Genomic DNA, 24902 nt, shown 5'->3' on the forward strand with positions numbered 1-24902 from the left:
TCACTTGGCACAGTGTTTTCAAGGTTTATCCATGCTGTAGCGTATATCAACACTTCATTCTTTTTTAATGCTGAGTAATCTTTTGAATGGATGTACTATATTTTATCAGTTCCTCTGTTGATAGGCACTTGAGTTTTTTTTCCAATTTTTGGCTATTATGCACAATGCTGCTATGAACATTTGTGTACAAATTTTAGTGTGGATGTATATTTTCATTTCCCTTGGGTATATCCCTAAGGAATACACTATCTGGGTCATATGATAATTGTTTAAGACTACAGGCACGTGCCACCACACCTGGCAAATATTTAAAAATCTTTTGTAGATAAAGGGTCTCGCTATTTTGCCCAGGCTGATCTTGAACTCCTGGCCTCAAGAGATCCTCTCACCTCAGCCTCCCAGAAAGTGTTAGCATTACAGATGTGAGTCACTGCACCTATAAAAGAGGCTCATACCTCTTTTTATGTATTTTTTTTTTTTGAGACAGGCTTTCACTCTGTTGCCCAGGCTGGAGTGCAGTGGTGGGATCACAGCTCACTGCAGCCTGGACCTCTCTCCATATGATTCTAGCTGTGGGTGTCTTTCCTGTAGTTTTTATTATGTTGTGGTATGTTTCTTCTGTACCCGTTTATTTGAGGATTAATAGCATGAAGGGATGTTGAATTTCATCAAATGCTTTTTCAGTTTCAGTTGACATGATCATACTGTTTTTGTCGTTTATTTGGTTGATATGATGTATCACATTGTATGTTGAGTGACCCTTGCATCCCAGGGATACATCCCACTTGATCATGATGAATTATCTTTTTAATGTTTTACTGAATTTGATTCACTGGTATTTCATTGAGGATTTTTGCATCAATATTAGAGATACTGGCCTGTAGTTTCCTTCTTTGATGCCTTTGTCTGATTTTGGTATCACAGTAATAATGGTCTCATAGAATAAGTTTGGAAGTATTCCCTCCTGTTTTTCAAAATAGTTTGAGTAGGATTTGTACTAGGTCATTAAATTGTTTGGTGTGAAGCCATCAGCAGTGAAGACATCAGTTCCTGGGCTTTTCTTTACTGGGAGACTTTTTCTGATGGCTTCAATCTCATTACTTGTTACCAATCTGTTCTGGTCTTGGATGTTTTCATTGTTCAACCTAAGTAGGTTGTATGCATCTAGGAATTTGCCAATTTCTACTAGGCTTTCCAATTTATTGGCATATAATAGCAAGTTACGATCCTTTGAATTTCTGAAGTATTAGTTGTAATGTCTCCCTTTTTTAATCTGTTGATTTTATTTATTTGAATCTTGTCTCTTTTTTCTTAGTTAGCCTGGTTAAAAGTTTGTCAATTTTGTTTTGCTTTCCAGAAAACCAACTTTTCATTTCATCTTGTGTGTTTTTCCTTTCAATTTTATTTCTGCTACGATCTTATTTATTTTTCTTATTTTTGGTTTAGTTTGTTCTTACTTTACTAGTTATTTAAGATGTATTGTTTATTTGAAGTTTTTCTTTTGTTTGGATGGTAGGCACTTATAGCTGTAAATCTCTGCCTTTGTACTGCTTTCTGCATAACAAGTTTTGGTATCCTGTGTTTTCGTTACCCTTTGTTTCATGAAATTTTTGAATTTCTGTCTTAGTATCTTCATTGACCCACTAGTCATTTATTCAGGAAGGTAGTGTTTAACTTCCATGTGATTGTATTGTTTCCAAAATTACTCTTCTTATTAATATCTAGTTTTATTCCTTTGTAGTCAAAGAAGATGGCCACAGAGACAGCAGTGTGGTCAGAGTGGTAGGAGCTGGCCATCGGCGAGAGCTGCTCCATGTCTGGCTGCTGGGTGCTAGAGCCTGTGGCCCACTGGCTTGCCTCACTGTGGTTGGTGGTGGCGGTGACAGAGACTGCAGCATGACCAGAGTGGTAGGACAGGGGCTATCCAGGGCTGCACCTTTCACAGTGTGGGGTGGGTTGGGGGTGCTATCCAGGGTGTCATTGCCTGCATTAGGGGTACTGGTTGGTAACACTCTACAGGGCTGCACTTCCCATGGCAGGGAGGGTGGGTTATGGGCACTTTCTGGGGCTGCAATGCCCATGGAGGAGGACAGGTTAGGGCACTATGAGGTATACGCTACTGGCGGCATTGGGGGATGGAGGTGGGGGGCGCTATTGAGGGCAGGACTAGCCGTGGAGCGGGGGCGAGTTCGGTGCTATCAGGGGCTGCACTGCTGGCAGTGGTCAGCAGAGTTGGCATCCAAGGAAGGAGTGGTTCTCCTCTCCCTGACTCCACACTCCAGAGGGCGACCCACTCTTGGTCATACTGGAATGCGGCAGGCACGCAGCGTTTGCGTGGGAATCCTGAGCACGGCAGAGCCCCCACACCCACCGTGGTTCTTGGGCCTGTGCACTCTGGGTCTGTGCCTCAGAGGCTGCCAGGCACCCCTGGGGACACCATGGGGGACAGGGCCCTGTGTGTGGAGGCATCTGGAACAGGAATTGGCACCTGGGTGCGGAGGGCTGGCTGGGTCTGAATTTTTCTGCTTCTCCTGCTCCCCGAGGAGTGCAGCCCCGGTGGGCCCAATGGTTCCTGTGGAGTGGGGAGCTGGGTGCTGTGGTGTCTCCAGCACCCACCCCAGACCCCAGTTCCCGGCCAGCTTGGGCCAAAAGGAGAGGCTGGACTTTGGAGGGTGGGTGTGAGTGCCTTTGCTGAAACTGGCCCCTGCCACCCAGTGGCCAGCATGACAAGTTGAGGCTCTAAGCCTTCCACCCCTCACATCTTCCTCTAGGCTTTTCTGGCTTTGCCCACCCAGCTGCTCCGTGCCAGGAGGAGGAGGAGACACCTAGAGCCTGCGACACCACGACTTGCCTCACTGCGGGTGGGTGGCAGCGACAGAGACTGCAGTGCGCCAGAGCGGTAGGAGAGCGGCCACGCTAGGAGGGCAGGTGGCTGCAGCCAGGGTTGGGGGTCAGGCTTACAGCGATGGACGGGCTGCAGCAGTGGCCAGGTGGTAGGAGCCTTGTAGGGCAGGCTGGTGCATTGGCAATGGGCCTGGCTTTGCCCTGCATTGCCCTGTACCTGCCCTACTGTTACATGGACTGTCTCGGCCCTGTCCTGCTCTGGTCCCATCCTGACCCTGTCTTGGCCCTGTGCTACACTGTCCCTGCCCTGGTCTTGCCCTGGCACTGGCCCTGCCCTGAACCTGCACTGGCCTGACCTTGGCTCTGGCCCTGGCTCTGGCCCTACCCCTTGTCCTGACCCTGGTCATGTCATGGCACTGGCCCTGCCAGTGGTCATGGTCCTACTCCTGTTCTGGCCCTGACCTGGCCTTGGACATGTCCTGGTCTTGCTTTGGCCCATCCCTGCCCTGGCCCTACCATGGGCCTGCCTTTTCTGCCCTCTCCTGGCACTGACCTTGCCATGTCATGGCCCAGTGGTGCCATTGCCCTGCCTTACCCTGCACTGGTTGTGCCTCGGCCCCGCTTGGTGCTGGCCACTCCCTGGACCTGCCCAGACCCTGCCTCGACTTTTGCCCTGCCCTCACTACGGCCTAGCCCTGGCCGTAGCCCTGGTCCTGCCATATCCCTGGCCCTGCCCTTATCCGGGCCCTGCCCCTGCTGCTGCCCTGGCCCTGGCCTGGAACCTGGTCCTGTCAAGGACCTGCTCTGACTCTGCCATGGCCCTGGCCCTGCTCTGCCTTGTTCCTGGTCCTGACCCTTTCCTGGCTCTGCACTGGCCTTTCCCTGGCCCTGAGCTGGCAGTGGTCTGCCCCTGGTCTGGCCATCACCCTGCCCTGCTGTGCTCTGGATGTGTCATCACCCTGCCCTGGCCCTACTCTGCCTTTGACCCTGCCCTGGCCTTACCTTGGCCCTCACCCTAGTCTTCGCTAGGCCCTGCTCTGGAGCTGGCCCTAGCACAGACCTGGCCCTGACCCTGGCCCTGGTCTTTGTCCTGCCATAGCCCTGGCCCTGAAGTGGACTTGGAGGTGTCCTGGCCGCGGCATAACATGGCTCTTTGTTGGCCTGTCCCTGCCCTGCCCCTACCATTGCCTTGCCCTGCTCTGCCCTGTCCCAGTACTGACCCGGCCATGCTATTTCCCTGCCCTACCCTGCCTTGGCTGTGCCCTGGCTCAGTTCTGGCCCTGGCCCCGGCCCTGCCCTGGACATGTTCTGACACTGCCTCAGCCTTGGCACTAGCCTGGCTCTTTCTTGGCATCAGTCCTGCTCTCTCTGTGGACCGGCTCTTGTCCTGTCCTCTACTGGCCATACCATGCCCTGCCCTGCCCTGCCCTGACTCAGCCCTGGCCCAGCCTTGGCCTTGGCATTGCCCCTGGTCCTGCCATATTTCTTGCCCTGTCCGTACCCTGGCCTTGGCCCTGACCCTTACCTTGCTCTGGCCCTGCCCTTGCCCTAACACAGCCCCTGGCCCTGTCATGGCCCTGCCCTGGACCTGTCCGGGCCCTGGCCCTTCCCTGCTTGAGACCTTGCCCTGGTTCTCCTCTGGCCCTGACCCTGAAATGCCTGGCCCTACCCTGGCCTTGCACTGCTCTGGCCCTTGCCCTGACTCTGGTCCTGTCACTGGCCTAGCCCCAGCCCTGTTGCTGGTCTTACCATGGCCCAGACCCTGCCTTGGCCCTGCCCTGACACTGTCCTGGACCCTGGCTGTGCCAAGATCCTGCACTGTCCTTGCCCTTGTTTTGCTCCTGCCCCAAACCTGGTCCTGCCCAGGCCCTGGCCCTGGCCCTCCCCTGGCTGTTCCCTGGCCCTGCCCAGGTCTTGGCACTGGCCTGGCCCTGCCCTGCCTTGGCCCTATGCTTTCCTGGCCCTGCCTTGACGGCCCTGGTCCTGCCTTGGCCCTAGCCTGGCTTTGACCCTGCCCTGGCCCTACCTTGGCCTTCATCCTAGCCTTACCTGTGCACTGTGTTGTACCTGGCCATAGCACAGACCTGGCTGTGGCCCTGGCCCTGCCATGGCCCTGCCCTAGACCCTAGCCCTGCCAGGTACCTGTCCTGGCCCTGCTCTGGGCCTGGCTTTGTCCCTGGTTCTTAGATGACCCTGGCCCTGCCCCTGCCCTTGTCCTTGCCCTGGCACTGGCCTTGGACATGTCCGTGGTCCTAACCCTGGCCCTGCCCTGGAGCTGCCACTGTCTTGGCCCTGCCCTGTCTCTGGCCCTGCCCCGGCCCTGGCCCTGCCCCAGCCCCAGCCATAGACCTGCCCTGGTTGGTCGTGCCCTACCTTAACCCTGTGCTAACCTGGACCTACTCCACCCTGCCCTGGCCCTGCCCTCCCTTTGGCCCTGCCCTGACCCTGCCTTGGCCCTCACACTGGCCCTAGCACATACCTGGTCCTATCTGCGGCGTTGGCCTGGCATTGACCCCTGCTCCTGCCATGGCCGTGGCACTGCCAATGACCCTGACAGCCCTGGCCCTGGCCCTGTCTTGGCCCTGGCCCTGAACTGGCCCTGCCCTGACCCTGGCCCGGAATTGGATTTGCAGGTGTCTTGTCCCTGATTTAACCTGGCCCTACCATGGCCCTGTCCCTCTCCTGGCTCTGTCCTGGTCTTGTGCTGACCCTGACCCAGACCTTGGCCCTGCCCCAGCCTTGTCCTTGACCTGGCCATGGCCCTGCCTCTGCCCTGGACCAGCGCTGTCACTGGCATGGACCCTGGCCCTGGCCCTTTGCTACTTAAGTCTATACCCTGTCCCAGCCCTGGTCCTGACCCTGTCCTGGCCCTAATTTGGCCTGGCTCTACCCTGGCATGCTATTCTGGCCCTAGCCCTGACCCTGTCTCTGTCCCTGTCCCTGTCCTGACCCTAGCCCCATTGCTGGTCCTGCCATGGCTCTTATCCTGACATTGCCCTTTCCTGGTCCTGGCCCTGGCCCTGTCCCAGCCCTGTTCTGGCCCTGGTCTGAACCCTGGCCCTGCAATGGACCCTCCTTGGTCCTACCCAGACCCTGGTTCTGGCCCTACCTCTGCCCTGGCCATACCTTTGCCCTGGCCTGGACCCCGGTACTGGTCCTTGTCCTGCCCCAGCCGTGGCCCTGGCCCCGCCCTGCCTGTGCCCTGTTCTATCCTGGGCTGGCCCTGCCATGGCCTGGTCTTGCCATTGCCCTGCCCTAGCCTGCCCTGCTTGTGCCCTAGATCTGCCCCGGCCTTTGCCCCTGTCTTGGTTCCAGCCTTGACTCAGCCCTGGACCTTCCCTGACCTTGCCTCAGCCCTGGCACTACCCTGGCCTTGGCTTGGCATTTGCCCTACTCTCTCTACGGCCTGGCTCTGGTCCTGCCCTGCTCTGCTCTTGTTCTGTCCTGGCACAGCCCTGGCCCTGCCGTATCACTGGCTCTGGTCCTGCCCTTATGCGGGCCTGCCCCTGCCCCTGCCTTGGCTTTGGCCTGGACCTTGGCCATACAGTGACCCTGCCATGACCCTTTCCTGGCCCTGCCCTGGAACTTGGCCCTGCCAAGGACTCGCCCTGGCTCTGTCATGGCCCTGGCCCTTTCCTGGATTTGGATGTGTCCTGTCCCTTATTTGCCCCGGCCCTTCCCTGGCTCTGCCATACCCCTTCTCTGGGGTAGGGCCAGGGTCAGGACCAGGGTAGGGCCATGGTAAGGCCTGAAGATGGGAAGGGCTGGGTCGGCGGCAGGACCAGGGAAGGGTCAGTGCCAGTGATGTGGTAGGACTAGGGGCAGAGCCGGCACTAGGGCTGAGCCGGGGCAGAGCAGGAGAGATTACATTAGGCTATTACATAAAATTTTTATTTTAGATTTTTAAGATAACTATAGTAGTGGTAATAATGTCTATACTATGTTGTTTGTAATAGTATTACTGTTTGCAGTAAATAATCACTAAATTTTAACTAATACTATCTTTGCTTCCAGTAGTGCTCTATGAGTACAATTTTATCAATATGTAAATATGTGAGGCGTTGATTCTCACAATAATTCTGTGTGCTAGGTACTTAAAGCATCCCCATTTTCCAAATGTAGGAAACAGGCATAAAGAAGTTAAATACTTGGCCAGATTACTCCTGTAATCCCAGCACTTTGGGAGGCCAAGGCAGGCAAATGGCTTGAGCTCAGGAGTTTGGAACCAGCCTGGGCAACATTGTGAAACCCCATCTCTACTAAAAATGCACAAAAAGAGCTGATTTAAGTTTCTTGTAGGATTCTGGTTATAAAACACTGGTCAAACACACAGGGCATGGATAGGGCAGGGCCAGGGACAAGGTCAGGTCAGGAAGGGGCCAGGGCCAAGGCAGGGCCAGAGCTGGACTTGGAGGTGTCCTGGTCTGATTTGCCCTGTCCCAACATTGGCCCAGCCCTGCTCTGGCACTTCCTGTCATGCCCTGTCCCTGGTCTGAGCATTGGCCCTGGCCCTGTCCTGCTTCTGGCCCTGCCCCAGAGTTGACCAGGCACTGCCATGGCCCAGTCGTGCATTGCCCTGCCCTCTTCTGCCCTGGTGCTGCCATGGCCCTGCTTGGGCCCTAGCTCTGCCTCGACTCTGTACCTGCCCTGACTCTGCTCAGCCCTGGATCTACACTGACTCTGCCTTGGTGTTGCCCTCCCATCTCTATGGCCTGGCTCTGGCCCTGCCTTGCACAGGCCATGCTCTGCCCTGCATGTCCCAGCCTGGGCCCAGCCCTTGCCCTACCATATTTCTGACCCCAGCCGTACCCTTGTTCTGGCCTTGACCCTGCCGTGGCACTCTCCTGGCCCTTCCTTGGTCCTGCCCTGCCCTTCCATGCCCTGGCCTTTCCCTCACCCTGCACTGGTCCTGCCCTGCCCTGGCAGTGCCTTGGCCCTGGCCCTGCCTTCTCCCTGGCCTTGCCCTTTCCCTGCCCTGGCCTGACCCCAGGCCTACCGAGTCCATGAAATGACCCTGGACCTGCCTTGCCATTATCTGTCCTGGCCCTGTATTGTCCCCACCATGCTCTGGTCCAGCACTTACCCTGGCCCTGTTGCTAGTCCTGCCACTGCTATGGCCCTGCCCTGTTTTTGGCCATGACCTGTGCTACCCTAGCCCTGCCCCGCCTTGGCCTTGGCCCTACCGTGGCCTTTTCCTACCCTGGCCTGGCCGTACACTGGCCATTTCTACCCTGGCCTTGCCCTTCCCTGGTCTTGCCCTGCCCTGGCCTTGCCCTGCCCTGGCCTTGGCTTTGCCTTATCCTGGTCCTGGTTCTGCCCTGGCCCTGCCCTTTCTCTGGATCCTCTCTGGTTCTGCCTTCTCCCTGGCCCTGCCCTTGCTCTGGCCCTGTTCCTGGCTCAGCCTTGACCCTGGCCCTGGCCCTGACAATCCCCAGGCCCCACACTGGCCATGCTTGGGCCTGGCCCCTCCTTTGGCCCTGCCCTGGCCCTGTGCTATCTTAGTACAGGGCCTTGACCTTGGCCCTGTGCTATCTTAGTCCTGCCCTGGCCATGAACTTGCCCTGGCCCTACCCTCACCCTACACTGGCCCTGCCCTACCCTGGCCTTGCCCTGACCTGGCCCTGCCTTTGGCATGCCCTGGCTCTGGTTCTGCCCTGGCCTTGCCCTTGCCCTGGACCCTCCCTGGCCATGTTTTTACTGTGGTCCTTCTCTGGTCTTGCCCTTGCCCTTTCCCCTTTCTGGTCCTGCCATGTTTCTGGCCCTGCCCTGTCCATGTCCTGGACCTGACTCTGGCCCTGGACCTCCCTGTCCCTGCCCTGCCATACCCTGGCCCGTTCCTTGCTCTACACTGACCCTGCCCTGCCTTGGCCCTGTGCTACCCTAGCCCTGCCCTGGCCTTCTGCTGGCCCTGATCCTGCCATGGCCCTGGCCCTGGTTCTGCCCTACTTCTGGCCCTGGCCTTGGTCCTCTTATGTCCCTGGCTGTGACCCTGCCCCTGGTTTTTCTCTGGCCATGACCCTGCTCTGGTTCTGTCCTATCCCTGGCCCTGTCTCAGTTCTGTCCTAGCCCTGGCCTTTCACAGTACTTTATGCTTAGTAAGGGCTCCATAGTGTCTGTGAGTTGAATGTTGTGTTCATAGTATCTGCCAAAACAGAAAGAAAAAAAACAAAATCTGAAGATGAGAAGTTAAAGCTTTGTATATAATATGCCTTGAAGTGTAAGTGCTTGTTATTAGTTGTATTACATGTAGGTCATGGTTTTGTACACATAACTGCAAGCCATTGATACTGATAAAAGAATATATGAATATATGAAAGAATATATAAACATAAGAACGTATGAGTATCTAATGACCTCTCCAAATTAATTTTTATTTGTAGCTCTATTAGATTTTTCTCAGTGTAACAAATGTTTATTCCTATGTAATTAAGGGCATATTTCCTGTACAGAATATTCATATTACTTAATTGAAAATTATATAATGCAAAAATATAATACTATTTTTAGGCCAGGCATGGTGGCTCATACCTGTAATCCCAACATTTTGAGAGGCCAAGTTTGGAGAACCATTTGAGTCCAGGAGTTGACCAGCCTGGGCAACATATTGAGACCTTTTCTTTATTAAGTAAATAAATAAGTAAATAAATAGGATGGGCACTGTGGCTCATATCTGTAATCCCAGCATTTTGGGTTGCGAAGGCAGGAGGACTGCTTGAGCCCAGGAGTTTGAGACCAGCCTGGGCAGCATCGCAAGACTCCATCTCTACAAATAATAAAATATTAACCAGGTGTGGTGGTGCGCACCTGGGGTCCCAGCTACCTGGGAGGCTAAGGTGGGAGGTTTGCTCGAGGCTGCAGTGAACTGTGAATGCACCACTGCATTCCAGCCTAGGCCACAGAACAGGACCTTGTCTACCAATAAATAAGTAAAAATATAAATAAAAATAAGTAAAAAGAAATATAAGTAAATATAAATATAAATACATGTAAATATAAAAATGAATACATGAAAGCAAACAATTTTTAAATTTAACATCACTGAGGGCAACCTATCCATTTCATTTCATGATTCCATTACATCATTTCACTTAGATGAAATGATAAGATTACTTGAGATGAGATGAAATGATGAGATGAAATGATGAAATGCTGAGATGAAATGATGAGATGAAATTTTGAGATGAAATGGTGAGATGAAATGATGAGATAAAATGACAAAATTGAAAAGAAATTGAAAGGAGATGAGATGAGATGAAATGAGATGATGGATGAAATGATGAGATGAAACGAGATGAAATGAGAAGAAATGATGAGATGAAATGAAATAATGAAATGATATGAAATAATGAAATTGAGATGAGATGAGATATAATGAGATAAAATGATGAGATGAAATGAGATGAACGATAAGATGAAATGATGAAATAAGATGAGATGATAAGACGAAATGATGAGATGAAATGATGAGATGAAATGAGATGAAAAATGAGATGAAAAATGAGATGAAATAATGAAATGAGATGAAATGAAATGAAATAATGAAAGGAAATTATGAAATGTAATGATGAAATAATGAAATGGCAATGATGAGATGAGAAGAAATGAGATGAAATGAGATTAAATGATGAGATTAAATGATGAGATGAGATGTGATGAAATGAGATGAAATGATGTCATGATATGATGACATGAAATCAGATGAAATAATGAGATGAAATGAGATGAAACGATGAGATGAAATGATGAGATGAGATGAAATGAGATGAGATGAAATGTGATGAGATGAAATGACATAATGAAATGAAATGATGAAATGGAATAATGAAATGGAAATGACGAGATGAGATGCAATGAGTTGAAATGATGAGATGAAATGAGATGAAATGATGAGATGAAAAGATGAGATGAGACGAGATGTGGTGAAATGATGACATGAAATGACATAAAATGAGATGAAATAAGATGTAATGAATGAAATGAGATGAAATGATGAGATGAGATGAAAAGAAATGGTGAGATAAAGTGATGATATGAAATGATGATATGAAATGATGAGATGAAATGATGAGATGAATGATGAGATGAAATGATGAGATAAGAGGAGATGATGAGATGAAATGAGATGAAATGATGAGATGAACTGATGAGATGAGATGAAATGAAATGAAATAATGAAATAATGAGATGAAATGATATGAAATAATGAAATAAAATGAAATTGAAATGAAATTGAAATGAGATGAGATGAAATGATAAGATGAAATGATGAAATAAAATGATGAAATGATGAGATGTGATGAGATGAAATGATGAGATGATAAGATGAAATGAGCTGATGAGATGATGAGATGAAATGATGAGATGAAAAGATGAGATGAAATGAGATGAAATGAAATGATGAGATGAAATTAGATGAAATTAGATGAAATGTAATGAGATGAAATGAAATGACATAATGAAATGAAAAAATGAAATGAAATAATGAAATGAGGTGAAATTAAATGAGATGATGAAATTAAATGATGAAATGAAATAATGAAATGGAAATGAAATGGAAATGATGAGATGAGATGAAATGATGAGATGATGAGATGCAATGATGAGATGAAATGATGAAATGATGAGATGAGATGAGATGTAATGATGAGATGTAATGAAATGAAATAATGAAAGGAAATTGAATTGAGATGAGATGAGATGAAATGATGAGATAAAATGAGATGAAATAAGAAATGATGAGATGAAATGATGAAATGATGAGATGAGATGAAATGATGAGATGAAATGAGATTAAATGATGAGACTAAATGATGAGATGAGATGTGCTGAAATGAGATGAAATGATGACATGATATGATGACATGAAATCAGATGAAATGATGAGATGAAATGATGAGATGAGATGAGATGAAATGTGATGAGATGAAATGACATAATGAAATGAATGAAATGATGAAATGGAATAATGAAATGGAAATGATGAGATGAGATGCAATGAGTTGAAATGATGAGATGAAATGAGATGAAATGATGAGATGAAAAGATGAGATGAGATGTGATGAAATGATGACATGAAATGACATAAAATGAGATGAAATAAGATGTAATGATGAAATGAGATGAAATGATGAGATGAGTTGAAATGAAATGGTGAGATAAAGTGATGATATGAAATGATATGAAATGATGAGATGAATGATGAGATGAAATGATGAGATAAGAGGAGATGATGAGACGAAATGATGAGATGAAATGATGAGATGAAATGATGAGATGAAATGAAATGAAATAATGAAATAATGAGATGAAATGATCTGAAATAATGAAATAAAATGAAATTGAAATAAGATTGAAATGAGATGAGATGAAATAAGATGAAATGATGAAATAAAATGATGAAATGATGAGATGTGATGAGATGAAATGATGAGATGACGACATGAAATAATGAAATGAAATAATGAAATGAAATTGAAATGAGATGAGAAGATACGAGATGAGATGAAATGAGGAGATGAAATGATGAGATGAAATGATGAAACGATAAGATGAAATGAGTTAGTGAGATGATATGATATGATGAGATGAAAAGGTGAGATGAAATGAGATGAAATGAAATGATGAGATGAAATTAGATGAAATGAAATTAGATGAAATGTAATGAGATGAAATGACATAATGAAATGAAATAATGAAATGAGGTGAAATTAAATGAGATGATGAAATTAAATGATGAAATGAAATGGAAATGATGAGATGAGATGAAATGATGAGATGCAATGATGAGATGAAATGAAATGATGAGATGAGATGAGATGTAATGATGAGATGTAATGAAATGAGATGTAATGAGTGAGATGAAATGAAATAATGAAAGGAAATTGAATTGAGATGAGATGAGATGAAATGATGAGATAAAATGAGATGAAATAAGAAATGATGAGACGAAATGATGAGATGAGATGAAATGAGATGAAGTGAGATTAAATGATGAGATGAGATGTGATGAAATGAGATGAAATGATGACATGATATGATGACATGAAATCAGATGAAATAATGAGATGAAATGAGATGAAATGATGAGATGAGATGAAATGAGATGAGATGAAATGACATAATGAAATGAAATAATGAAATGAAATGATGAAATGGAATAATGAAATGGAAATGATGAGATGAGATGCAATGAGTTGAAATGATGAGATGAAATGAGATGAAATGATGAGATGAAATGAAATGAAATAATGAAATAATGAGATGAAATGATATGAAATGAAATAAAATGAAATTGAAATAAAATTGAAATGAGATGAGATGAAATGATTAGATGAAATGGTGAAATAAAATGATGAAATGAAGAGATGTGATGAGATGAAATGATTAGATGAAATGGTGAAATAAAATGATGAAATGAAGAGATGTGATGAGATGAAATGAGATGACATGACATGAAATAATGAAATGAAATTGAAAGGAGATGAGAAGATACGAGATGAGATGAAATGGTGAGATGAACTGATGAGATGAAATGAAATGAAATGAAATAATGAGATGAAATGATATGAAATAATGAAATAAAATGAAATTGAAATAAAATTGAAATGAGATGAGATGAAATGATAAGATGAAATGATGAAATAAAATGATGAAATGAGATGTGATGAGATGGAATGATGAGATGACATGACATGAAATAATGAAATGAAATAATGAAATGAAATTGAAATGAGATGAGAAGATACGAGATGAGATGAAATGATGAGATGAAATGATGAAACGATAAGATGAAATGAGTTGATGAGATGATGAGATGAAATGATGAGATGAAAAGATGAGATGAAATGATGAGATGAAATGAAATGATGAGATGAAATTAGATGAAATGAAATTAGATGAAACGTAATGAGATGAAATGACTTAATGAAATGAAAAAATGAAATAATGAAATGAGGTGAAATTAAATGATGATGAAAGTAAATGATGAAATGAAATGGAAATGATGAGATGAGATGAAATGATGAGATGCAATGATGAGATGAAATGAAATGATGAGATGAGATGAGATGTAATGATGAGATGTAATGAAATGAGATGAAATGAATGAGATGAAATGAAATAATGAAAGGAAATTGAATTGAGATGAGATGAGATGAAATGATGAGATAAAATGAGATGAAATAAATGATGAGACGAAATGATGAAATGATGAGATGAGATGAAATGATGAGGTGAAATGAGATTAAATGATGAGATTAAATGATGAGATGAGATGTGATGAAATGAGATGAAATGATGACATGATATGATGACATGAAATCAGATGAAATAATGAGATGAAATGAGATGAAATGATGAGATGAAATGAGAGGAGATGAAATGAGATGAGATGAAATGTGATGAGATGAAATGACATAATGAAGTGAAATAATGAAATGAAATGATGAAATGGAATAATGAAATGGAAATGATGAGATGAGATGCAATGAGTTGAAATGATGAGATGAAATGAGATGAAATGATGAGTTGAAAAGATGAGATGAGATGAGATGTGATGAAATGATGACATGAAATGACATAAAATGAGATGAAATAAGATGTAATGATGAAATGAGATGAAAGGATGAGGAGATGAAATGAAATGGTGAGATAAAATGATATGAAATGATATGAAATGATGAGATGAATGATGAGATGAAATGATGAGATAAGAGGAGATGATGAGACGAAATGATGAGATGAAATGATGAGATGAAATGAAATGAAATAATGAAATAATGAGATGAAATGATATGAAATAATGAAATAAAATGAAATTGAAATAAAATTGAAATGAGACGAGATGAAATGATAAGATGAAATGATGAAATAAAATGATGAATTTATGAGATGTGATGAGATGAAATGATGAGATGACACGACATGAAATAATGAAATGAAATAATGAAATTGAAATGAGATGAGAAGATATGAGATGAGATGAAATGATGAGATGAAATGATGAAATGATAAGATGAAATGAGTTGATGAGATGATGAGATGAAATGATGAGATGAAAAGATGAGATGAAATGAGATGAAATGAAATGATGGGATAAAATTAGATGAAATGTAATGAGATGAAATGAAATGACATAATGAAATGAAGAAATGAAATGAAATAATGAAATGAGGTGAAATTAAATGAGATGATGAAATTAAATGATGAAATGATGAGATGAGATGAAATGAGATGAATGATGAGATGCAATGATGAGATGAAATGATGAGATGAGTTGAGATGTAATGATGAGATGTAATGAAATGAGATGAAATAAGAAATGATGAGATGAAATGATGAAATGCTGAGGTGAGATGAGACGAAAGGAGATGAAATGATGAGATGAAATGAAAGGATGAGATGAAATGATGAGATGAGATGAAATGAGATGAGGTGAGATGAGATGAAATGAGATGAAATGAGATGAAATGATGAAATGATGAGATGAGTTGAGAAGAAATGATGAGATGAAATGAGGTAAGATGAGATGAAATGATGAGATGAGATGAAATGAAATAAAGTGAAATGAAATGAAATAATGAAATTGAGATGAGACGAAATGAGTTAAACTGATGAGATGAATTGATGAGAAGAAATGAGATGAAATGATGAAATGATGAAATGATGAGATGAGATGATGAGATGAAATGATGAGATGAAAAATGATGAGATAAAAATGATGAGATGAAATGATGAGATGAATTGAAATGAGATGAAATGAAATAATGAAATAATGAAATGAGATGAAATGAAATGAAATGATATTGAAATGAAATTGAAAGATGAGATGAGATGAAACGATGAAATGTTGAAATGAAATGATGAAATGAAGAGATGTGGTGAGATGAAATGATGAGCTGAAATGATGAGACAAAATGAAATGAAATGAGATTAAATGAGATGAAAAATGATGAGATGAAAAATGATGAGATGAAATGATGAGATGAAATGAGATGAGATGAATTGAGATGAGATGAGATGAAATAATGAAATTAGGTGAAATAATGAAATGAGATGAAATGAAATAATGAAATGAAATTGAAATGAGATGAGAAGAAATGATGAGATGAAATGTTAAAATGAAAGGAGGAAATGATGAGATGAGGAGATGAAATGATGAGATGAAATGAATTGAGATGAAATGATGAGATGAAAAATGATATGAAAAATGATGAGATGAAATGAGATGATATGAAGTGACATAATGAAATAAATGAAATTAGATGAAATTAAATGAAATAGTGAAATGAAATAATGAAAATGAAATGGAAATGAGATGAGATTTGATGAAATGATGAGATGATATGATGAGATAAAATGAGATGAAATGATGAGATGAAATGATGAAATGAGATGAAATGATGAGATGAAATGATGAGGTGAAGTGATACACTGTCACGTGTGTGTCTATTCTTTTTCCCAACCAACAAAAATTATAATTCATTTTAATTTTATTATTTAAGAATATTCTTAAGAGTTGAAGGAAAAATATCTACATTATGGGTTACAATGTAAGTATAAATAATACATAAATATATTAAAACTTACAAAGAATATGTTTTGGAATCAAATATACCATGCTTCTGTGATGACGGTTATTTCATGCTGGTTGTCACAATTTTACATGAAAAACTAATGAAAAAATGTTTTTAACTGTTTCTAAAGATAAGTTTCCAAAAGAGTTTTACATTCGAAATATGAAAAAGATGTCTTTGCGTTCCTTAATCTGATGAGATTTTCACACTCTGCACATGATAATTGTTAGATTTTTATTGTGTTGATAAATTGTATATCAAATAAAAAATGTTATTACCTCTTAAATTAGGATTTTTAGGTGATATAGGCAGAAAGGAAGGCAAGTTTTTATAACTTTGTCTAAATGAACTTTCTAAATGCCTGAGTATTAAAAGATAACGTCTATAAATCACAATGTATATACTACTGTATGACCTAGGACCAATCAAAACCGTTACCTCTGATAACATTATATTGTGCCCAATATAAAATAGATATAATAATACCTCAAACTTAAATCCAGGCATTGTCATTGAATATCTTAAGAATATGCAGCAAAGGTGCTTTTAAAAATACAAGCTAGTGATTGTACTAAATTTGTAAATCACATAGGATAGTGGGTCATTTTAAGAATATTAGTTATTTCAATCTATAAACGTGGATGTCTTTCCTTTTTTGTGTTTTCTTTAATTTCTTTCATTAATATTTGTCATTTTTGTTGTAGAAATCTTTTACTTCCTTGGTTAAATTTATTTCTAAGTACATTTTTGTAGCTATTGTAAAAGGAATTGCTTTCTTAATTTCTTGTTTCAGCTAGTTTACTATCAATATAGAGAAATGCTACTGATGTTTGTATGTTGATTTATATCCTGCAACTTTATTAATTTCATGTATCACCCTAAGAAGCTTTTGGTAGCATCTTATTTTTTTCCATGTATAAGATCACGTTGTCTTTAAACAAGGACAATTTGACTGTCTCCTTTCCAATTCAGATATCCTTTATTTCTTTCTCTCACCTAATTGTCCTGGCTAAGACTTTCACTATGTGAAATATGATTGGTGAAAATAGGCATCCTTTTCTTGTTACAGTAAAATCTTTTTCTTGTTCACGGTAAAATCTTTCACCTTTTCCACACTCAGTATGATCTTAGCTGTAGATTTGTCCTTTATGTCCTTCTGTGTTAAGGCATATATTTTCTATACTAAATTGTTAAGAGGTTTTTTGTCATGTAAGAATATTTAATTTTGCCAAATGCTTTTATTGTGTTTATTAATTTGATCATATGGTTTTCAGTATATATCCAAAGGAAAGAAAATCAGTATATCAAAGAGTTACCTGCACCTGCATGTTTATTACAACACTATTCACAATAGCCAAGATATGGAATCAACAAAAGTGTCCATCAACAGATGAATGGATAAAGAAATGTGACATACATATATAATGGAATATTATTTAGTCATAATAAAGAACAAAATCCTGTTATTTGTGGCAACAAGAATGCAAGTGGAGGGCATTATGTTAGGTGAAATAAGCCTGGCATAGAAACATAAACACCACATAACTACGTGTTCTCACTTATGTATGGAAGCTAAAATTTTTAATCTCGTAGAAGTAGATAGTAGAGTTTTGGTTACCATATCCTGGAAAGAGTAGGAGAAAGAAGAGTATAAGAAAAATGTGGTTAATACATACAAAATTATAGCTGGAGAGAAGGAAGAAGTTCTAGTTCTCTACAGCACTGTTGGGTGACTGTAGTTAACGGGAATTTATTGTGTGTTTTCAAATAACTAAAATAAAAGATTTTGAATATTCTCACTGCAAAGAAATAATACATGATTTAGGTAATGGATATGATAATGACTGTGACTTGATCTTTATGCATTGCATAAATATATCAAAATATCACTCTGTACCCCATAACATGTACATTTATTATATGTCAAAGTAAATTTAAAAGAGAAAAAATTAGGTAAAGGTAAATGTACAGAATTTAATTGCTTTTTCTTCTATAAAACCCAAGAGTCAGTACCAAGAAGAGTCCATTTATTAGTTTTCTAAAATAAAAAAAATCAAAGTCGCCAAAAAAGAGCAATATCCAAGAAAACATTGAAAATGAAACACAACATTTAGTAAGAATAGAAAACTTGGGCACTGCATCACCCTGTTCCTAGATACCGATTTACTGATAGCAATTTAAATAGAATTGTATTCTATCTAATTCGTTTATACTCCCAGAGTTCGAAATTACATTTTACCTACAATAAATGAGATAACACTTGCAAATTATATGGTACTCTGCCTAACACACGTTAATAACTCAATACATGTTAGCAATAAACTTTTAGTATAGTAGTCAAAGTATTAATTTCTCACATTGCAAAGTTCCTTCAAAGACATGAATACAACCTTTCTAATGACTCCTTGTTCATCAAGATACCTCTTCAAATTATTCTATTTGTTTCATTCAGTATATTATCTGTGTATACCGATATGATATTACACTCTTTTTTTTTTTTTTTGAGATGGAATCTCATTCTGTTACTGATGCTGGAGTGAGGTGGCATGATCTCGATTCGCTGCAACCTCCACCTCCCAGGTTCAAGCGATTCTCCTGTCTCAGCCCCCCAAGTAGCTAGGACTACAGGTGCACACCACCATGCCTGGCTAATTTTTGTATTTTTAGTACAGTCAGAGTTTCACCCTGTTGTCCAGGCTGGTCTCGAACTCCTGACCTCAGGTGATCCACCCACCATGGTCTCCCAAAGCGCTGGGATTACAGGCAAAAGCCACCGCACCCAGCCTGATATTGCACTCTTGGATTTTGAACACTGAATATCTTTTTGAAAGATTACACCTCTTTACCTCTGTGCTTCAGAAATTATTTTCCTTCAAGTGTTCTAAGAGTCTAATGAAGAATGAAGTCATGTTTTATCACTTTTGTCCTTAAAGATTTCAGACATGCTGAAACTGATTGAAGTATCATTTGCTACCAGATGGATTAATTATCTCTAGTTGTAGGAGTGGATACATCTTTAATGGTATATTTTGGGTTATTGTCTTATTTTTGATGCAGTGTTCTATAAATAATTTATTAAACCTGGCATCCTTGGGTGAGCATGGATTTTTCAACTTTAGTGTTATATTGTGTTTGCTTTCAAAAACTGCTTTTGAGGCCGGGTATGGTGGCTCTTGCCCATACCCAGCACTTTGGGAGGCCAAGGTGGGCGGATTACCTCAGGTCAGGAGTTCAAGACCAGCCTGGTCAACATGGCAAAACCATGTCTCTACTGAAAACACAAAATTAGCCAGGCATGGTGGTACATGCTTGTAGTCCTAACCACTCAGGAGGCTGAGGCAAGAGAATCACCTGAACCTGGGAGGCAAAGGTTGCTAGGTTGCTGTGAGCCAAGTTCACACCATTGCACTCCAGCCTGGGTGAAAAGAGCAAAATTCTGTCTCAAAAAAAAAAAAAAACCCCACCAAAAACTGCTTTTGAATGGAGTTGTACATACAATCTTTATGAAAAAAAATTATCAAGTGCATAAGTTCATAATAGAAAAACCAATAATACTCCAGGCACAAGTTAGTACTAAAAAAGTTATGTTGAATATTCTCTAATACAACATGCTTTTTCCCTTCATGAACGATTTGTGTTTTACTGAGAAGAGTCATTGTTTATGGTAGACATTAGACTACAGATGAATATGTACTTTAAACACTCTTAGTTGCTTTCTTAATTTTATATCTGCTGCTTTATGCTTCTGTTTATTTTCATTCTTTCCAATGTCCACATTCTAGTAAATTTGAATATTTTAATCCAAGTTTATATACTATTTAATATTGCTTGTATAGTGTAGTATTTTTAGGACTCAAAAAGGTTTACAGAAAGAAGAAAAAGATCAACATGTTATTAATCATTTAAAGATCATTTAAAAATCTTTGACCTTTATATTTTAATGAATAAAATGTTGGTAGTTATTAGTATAAAATAATTTATGTCTTTTGGACTTAGCATCCAGTATTTCTTTTTTAATAAAGAAAATAATTATTCTCTTGCAATATACTATGTTTATCTGGGTTTTGAAAAATGATGTTTCCTAATATGAGAAAGCCATTTACATTTTTAAATCTACAAAGGCAAATGGAATGGTACTAAATTATTTACATAATAATGTTCAGATGGTGGCCCTTATAACATTCTTTCTATACTTCCTACAGAGTTGGGGATATGCAATCCTAGAATATTTCTGGGAGCTAGTCCTTTAGCTTGATGAATGAAACAAGACTTTTAAATAAAATTAAACTTTCAAATTATCCAGGTAATGGGCCTGTCTTTTAATTCAACGGATATGGAGCATAATGAATTATCCCCTGTTCATTGGGTAATAAGTTCTCATTCTTAACTTCTAATACTCAAAATGTCCTTTAATTTTTAATTTTCAATAGTCATATCATTATCCCTAGGTATTTTAGCTTCTATCTTAAATTCTAAGATAATTTTGAAACAGGAGAAAGTATTCTTTATTACTATATGTATTAAACATCATGGTTTTCAAATTTAACTGCAAATGTATCTTTTCATTGCTTCTTGGTGACGCCCTTCACCCTATCCATATTGTCACTACCAAGTGGTGATTACTTTTCAGGTTCACATACTTGTTCTTTAGAAAAATCTTCTCTGTGCCTTATAAAGAATATGATTGTTGGCATTCAAAAGCCAGCGAAGTATACATTATTAGCCTGTTGCCTAACTCATTTCTTTAAGAAACTACACTAATTACCCACATACTTATGTTTTTATTTCCTCATTATTTCTGGAGAAAACAAATACTGCTAACATGATATTTGTAAGAGAGAAAAAAGTCTTTTCTTGAAAAGTGCTGTCATTGTAGTACTAACTTATAGTATCAACTTCTTTATCAACTCCTTATACACTTTTTATTCTGAGAGAAATAAAAAAGCTAAAAGTGAAATGACTTTTTTTACTCTCCATATTATAAGCACCCATCTTGGTGATTTAGGGTCTTTATAGTTAGGGTAAGTTGTGTCATACCGAGGTTACAAAATAATAAGTATTTTGTCTCTTTGGGCCTTTCCTTATTCAGTAATACTGTCAGTTTGGCTTTTTTTCTAGGTCAACTTATTGATCTCAGTATTCTGAAATAATATGTTTACTATCTTTTGATAAGCATTTAAAATATTAGATTTGTTGTTACTCTTCTGCCTTCATTGGGCTGGAAGAATAATTGTTTCTCTCACTCCACAAAAGCCAAGTTGCAGAGAAAAACACATAGACATTCAACTGCAAAGCAGAGAATCTTGACTATTTCCTGCAATTTTAAAGTGTATATTGAATAAAACCATCTTTTTATTTTCTTTTTTGCTCACTGGCAAATATTAACAACATCAAGTGTGTTACTATAATGTTATCTAGTTAAAAATCTCAAAAAGTGTTCATAATTACCATTTAAAAATATATAAATAGGTGACCTAATGTTAATTTTTATTGTCTGAGACCATGTCTGTTATTTCCCTCTTTAAATTCAGTTAGTAATGCAGAACCTAGCACTTAGTGGATACTCAAAAATTATTTGCTGGATAAAAAAAGGTTAAACGTGTAATATATACAAAATGTACTAGAAAAAAATGCACCGAACAATTTTGTTATTGCAGTTTAATGTAGAATATTGCCTTCAAAAGATAATATAGTTTTCAGGTGTCTACAGTGATTTTGTAATATTTGTGCACATATAAAATAATATTTCCAAAAATGTAATCCAGTGAGGAAATACACTTTCTAAATTCTAGATTTATAATTTAGGGTTTAAATTATAAAATCATTAAGACACAAGTGAAATATAGTCAAATATCACCTTGGAAAAAAATTAAGTGGCCTCTAAAGTGAGGTATTCATATATGTAATTTTACAATCCTCTAGTGATAGAATTAATCAAATACACCACCAAATTGATTAATTCCTACAGTGTTAAAAGAGAAGCACTAATAATGCCAGTGACCATGTAACATGGATTAAGCTACAAGTCATAGAAATGTGATGAGAAGCCTCAGCGCTGTAAAAGAGAGGGTGGAGGAAAGCTTTTCCTCTCTCGAATGAGATTTGCCAAGTATACTTCTTGAAGAATAGGAAGTTGAAGTGTTCAGGACTTTTATGTCTATTCTACTTTGGCTTAGTTTACATGATTCTTAGTTTATTAGCCTAGAAATGGCCAAGAAAACTTAAGGCTCAATAATTAGTTATAAATATGAAATATCCCCAATTTTTAAGATAAAAACAACTTACAAGTGTATTTGTCTGTAAAAATTGTGTATATTTTTACAGAACATCTATTTCTTTTTTTTTATACTTTAAATTCTAGGGTACACATGCACAATGTGCAGGTTTGTTGCATATGAATACATGTGCCATGTTGGTGTGCTGCACCCATTAACTCATCATTTATATTAGGCATATCTCCTAATGCTATCCCTCCCCCCTCCCCCCGCCCCACAACAGGCCCTGGTGTGTGATGTTCCCCTTCCTGTGTCCAAGTGTTCTCATTGTTCAATTCCCATCTATGAGTGAGAACATGCGGTGTTTGGTTTTTTGTCCTTGTGATAGTTTGCTAAGAATGATGGTTTCCAGCTTCATCCATGTCCCTACAAAGGATATGAACTCATCATTTTTTATGGCTGCATAGTATTCCATGGTGTATATGTGCCACATTTTCTTAATCCAGTCTATCGTTTTTGGACATTTGGGTTTGTTCCAAGTCTTTGCTATTGTGAGTAGTGCCACAATAAACATACGTGTGCATGTGTCTTTATAGCAGCATGATTTATAATCCTTTGGGTATATACCCAGTAGTGGGATGGCTGGGTCAAATGGTATTTCTAGTTCTAGATCCCTGAGGAATGGCCACACTGTCTTCCACAATGGTTGAACTAGTTTACAGTCCCACCAACAGTGTGAAAGTGTTCCTATTTCTCCACATCCTGGGCAGCACCTGTTGTTTCCTGACTTTTTAATTATCACCATTCTAACTGGTGTGAGATGGTATCTCATTGTGGTTTTGATTTGCATTTCTCTGATGGGTCTATTTATTTAAAACAAAGGGAGGGAAGTCTCATTTACATTAGTATTTTTCATAGCCTTTTGAACTTTGCAATTTCTATGTTTCAGAACCTATTTCTTACAGTTTTTCTATGCTAAACTCTGTCCTGGTCAGTTCTAGAGTGTATGAAGAACCAAATGATGTAACTGTATGCGACCTGGCTGTAGTGGAACAAATTTGACTCTTAAGTATGCAGGCTCTAATTTTCCTGTGTGGTTTCGGTAAGTATTCCTTACACAGGTTTTTTCTTTGAAAATCTGGGATTGAGAGGTTGATGAATGAAAATTAATCCTTTCACTTTGTTGTGTATAGGTTTGCAATAATTAGGTCAGAGTGGAGTTTTAAGGTCATGGAGGGGGCTGATGACTTACAAATAATGGGCTCTGATTGGGCAACTACTCATCTGAGTTCCTTCCACTTGACCTAATTAAGCTTGTGAAATTTACACTAAGCCATGAGCTCATCTTTAAAAAGTTTTATTAAAAGATTTTCAGCTGTTCCAAATAGGACTTATTGGTGGAATGTGTTTTAAAGGATCATATCAGATGAATGAAAGATATTTGATCCTTTGTTTCCTTAATAATAAAATGATGGTTTGGAAAAATAGGCTAGAGTCTAACCACAGTGCTATTATTAGGCTTTCTTGTTAAACATAGGTCTAAGCCTAAGTATGTCAATACAACAAATACTTACTGTTTCATTTCTAGTAATAAAAAAATAAAGTCTTTCTGGCATAAGGATGATTTTCATCTGGTTATTTTGAAACATTTTTGTAAAATAAATTTCCATCTATAAAGAACATTTTTAATTTGTAAGGAGGGGTATGTCTCTGTGCACTGGAAGAGAGGGAGGACTAAATCACTGGGAAGTCTTATGATAAAGAAGCCATTGGCTTAAATCAGCAAAGCAAGCCATCCCTTGGTTTAAGGTGTTTTTCCTGGCCATCCTGTCTTGACTAGAACTTTACCTACACCTTCCTTTTTGGTTTAGGCAAATTATAATATCTAAACCTGAAGTCTCAGCTCTGTGTCTTTGAGATATAAATGTTCTACCACGTCTTCTCTGGAACCTGATAACTATCTATCTCTTTAAAATGCAAGTCTAGGGAGATGACTCATCAGAAAAAGAAGAAAAAAGGGGTATTTGGAAATTGTGCAAATTAAAGCAGCCCCTGATGCCAAAGTCTACACATTCCTGAGTGAGTCAGTTCTGGTCAGTTCTAGCTGGATCAAGAGAGCTCTGCTGGGCAAGCCTGAAGAGCACCTGGATGGCAGACACCTGAGGAGCCAGGTGCCTGAAACTTCCTCCACCTGCTTGAGGAGCGCTAAAGCCCAGGTGCTGGCTGGACAACCCCTTCTGGTTGCCTAAGCAGGTGGCAGAAGAAGGAA

At 40.5% G+C, this 24902-nt stretch overlaps 1 long non-coding RNA gene and 1 pseudogene across 2 annotated transcripts; both read left to right on the forward strand.

Moving 5' to 3' along the window:
* Nucleotides 1-1774: 1774 nt before the first annotated feature.
* Nucleotides 1775-24691, forward strand: LOC134757458 (uncharacterized). Of its 2 annotated transcripts, none has more exons than XR_010131444.1 (3): nt 1775-1908; nt 2772-2899; nt 23629-24691. It is a non-coding gene; the product is annotated as an uncharacterized lncRNA (long non-coding RNA). The 2 variants fall into 2 exon arrangements; XR_010131443.1 differs by having other exon boundaries at nt 2772-2861.
* LOC134757439 (formin-2-like) lies at nt 7529-8381 on the forward strand (annotated as a pseudogene).
* Nucleotides 24692-24902: the final 211 nt, after the last annotated feature.

Source organism: Gorilla gorilla, chromosome 18 (assembly GCF_029281585.2).
Source record: "Gorilla gorilla gorilla isolate KB3781 chromosome 18, NHGRI_mGorGor1-v2.1_pri, whole genome shotgun sequence".
Taxonomy (NCBI): Eukaryota; Metazoa; Chordata; class Mammalia; order Primates; family Hominidae; genus Gorilla; species Gorilla gorilla.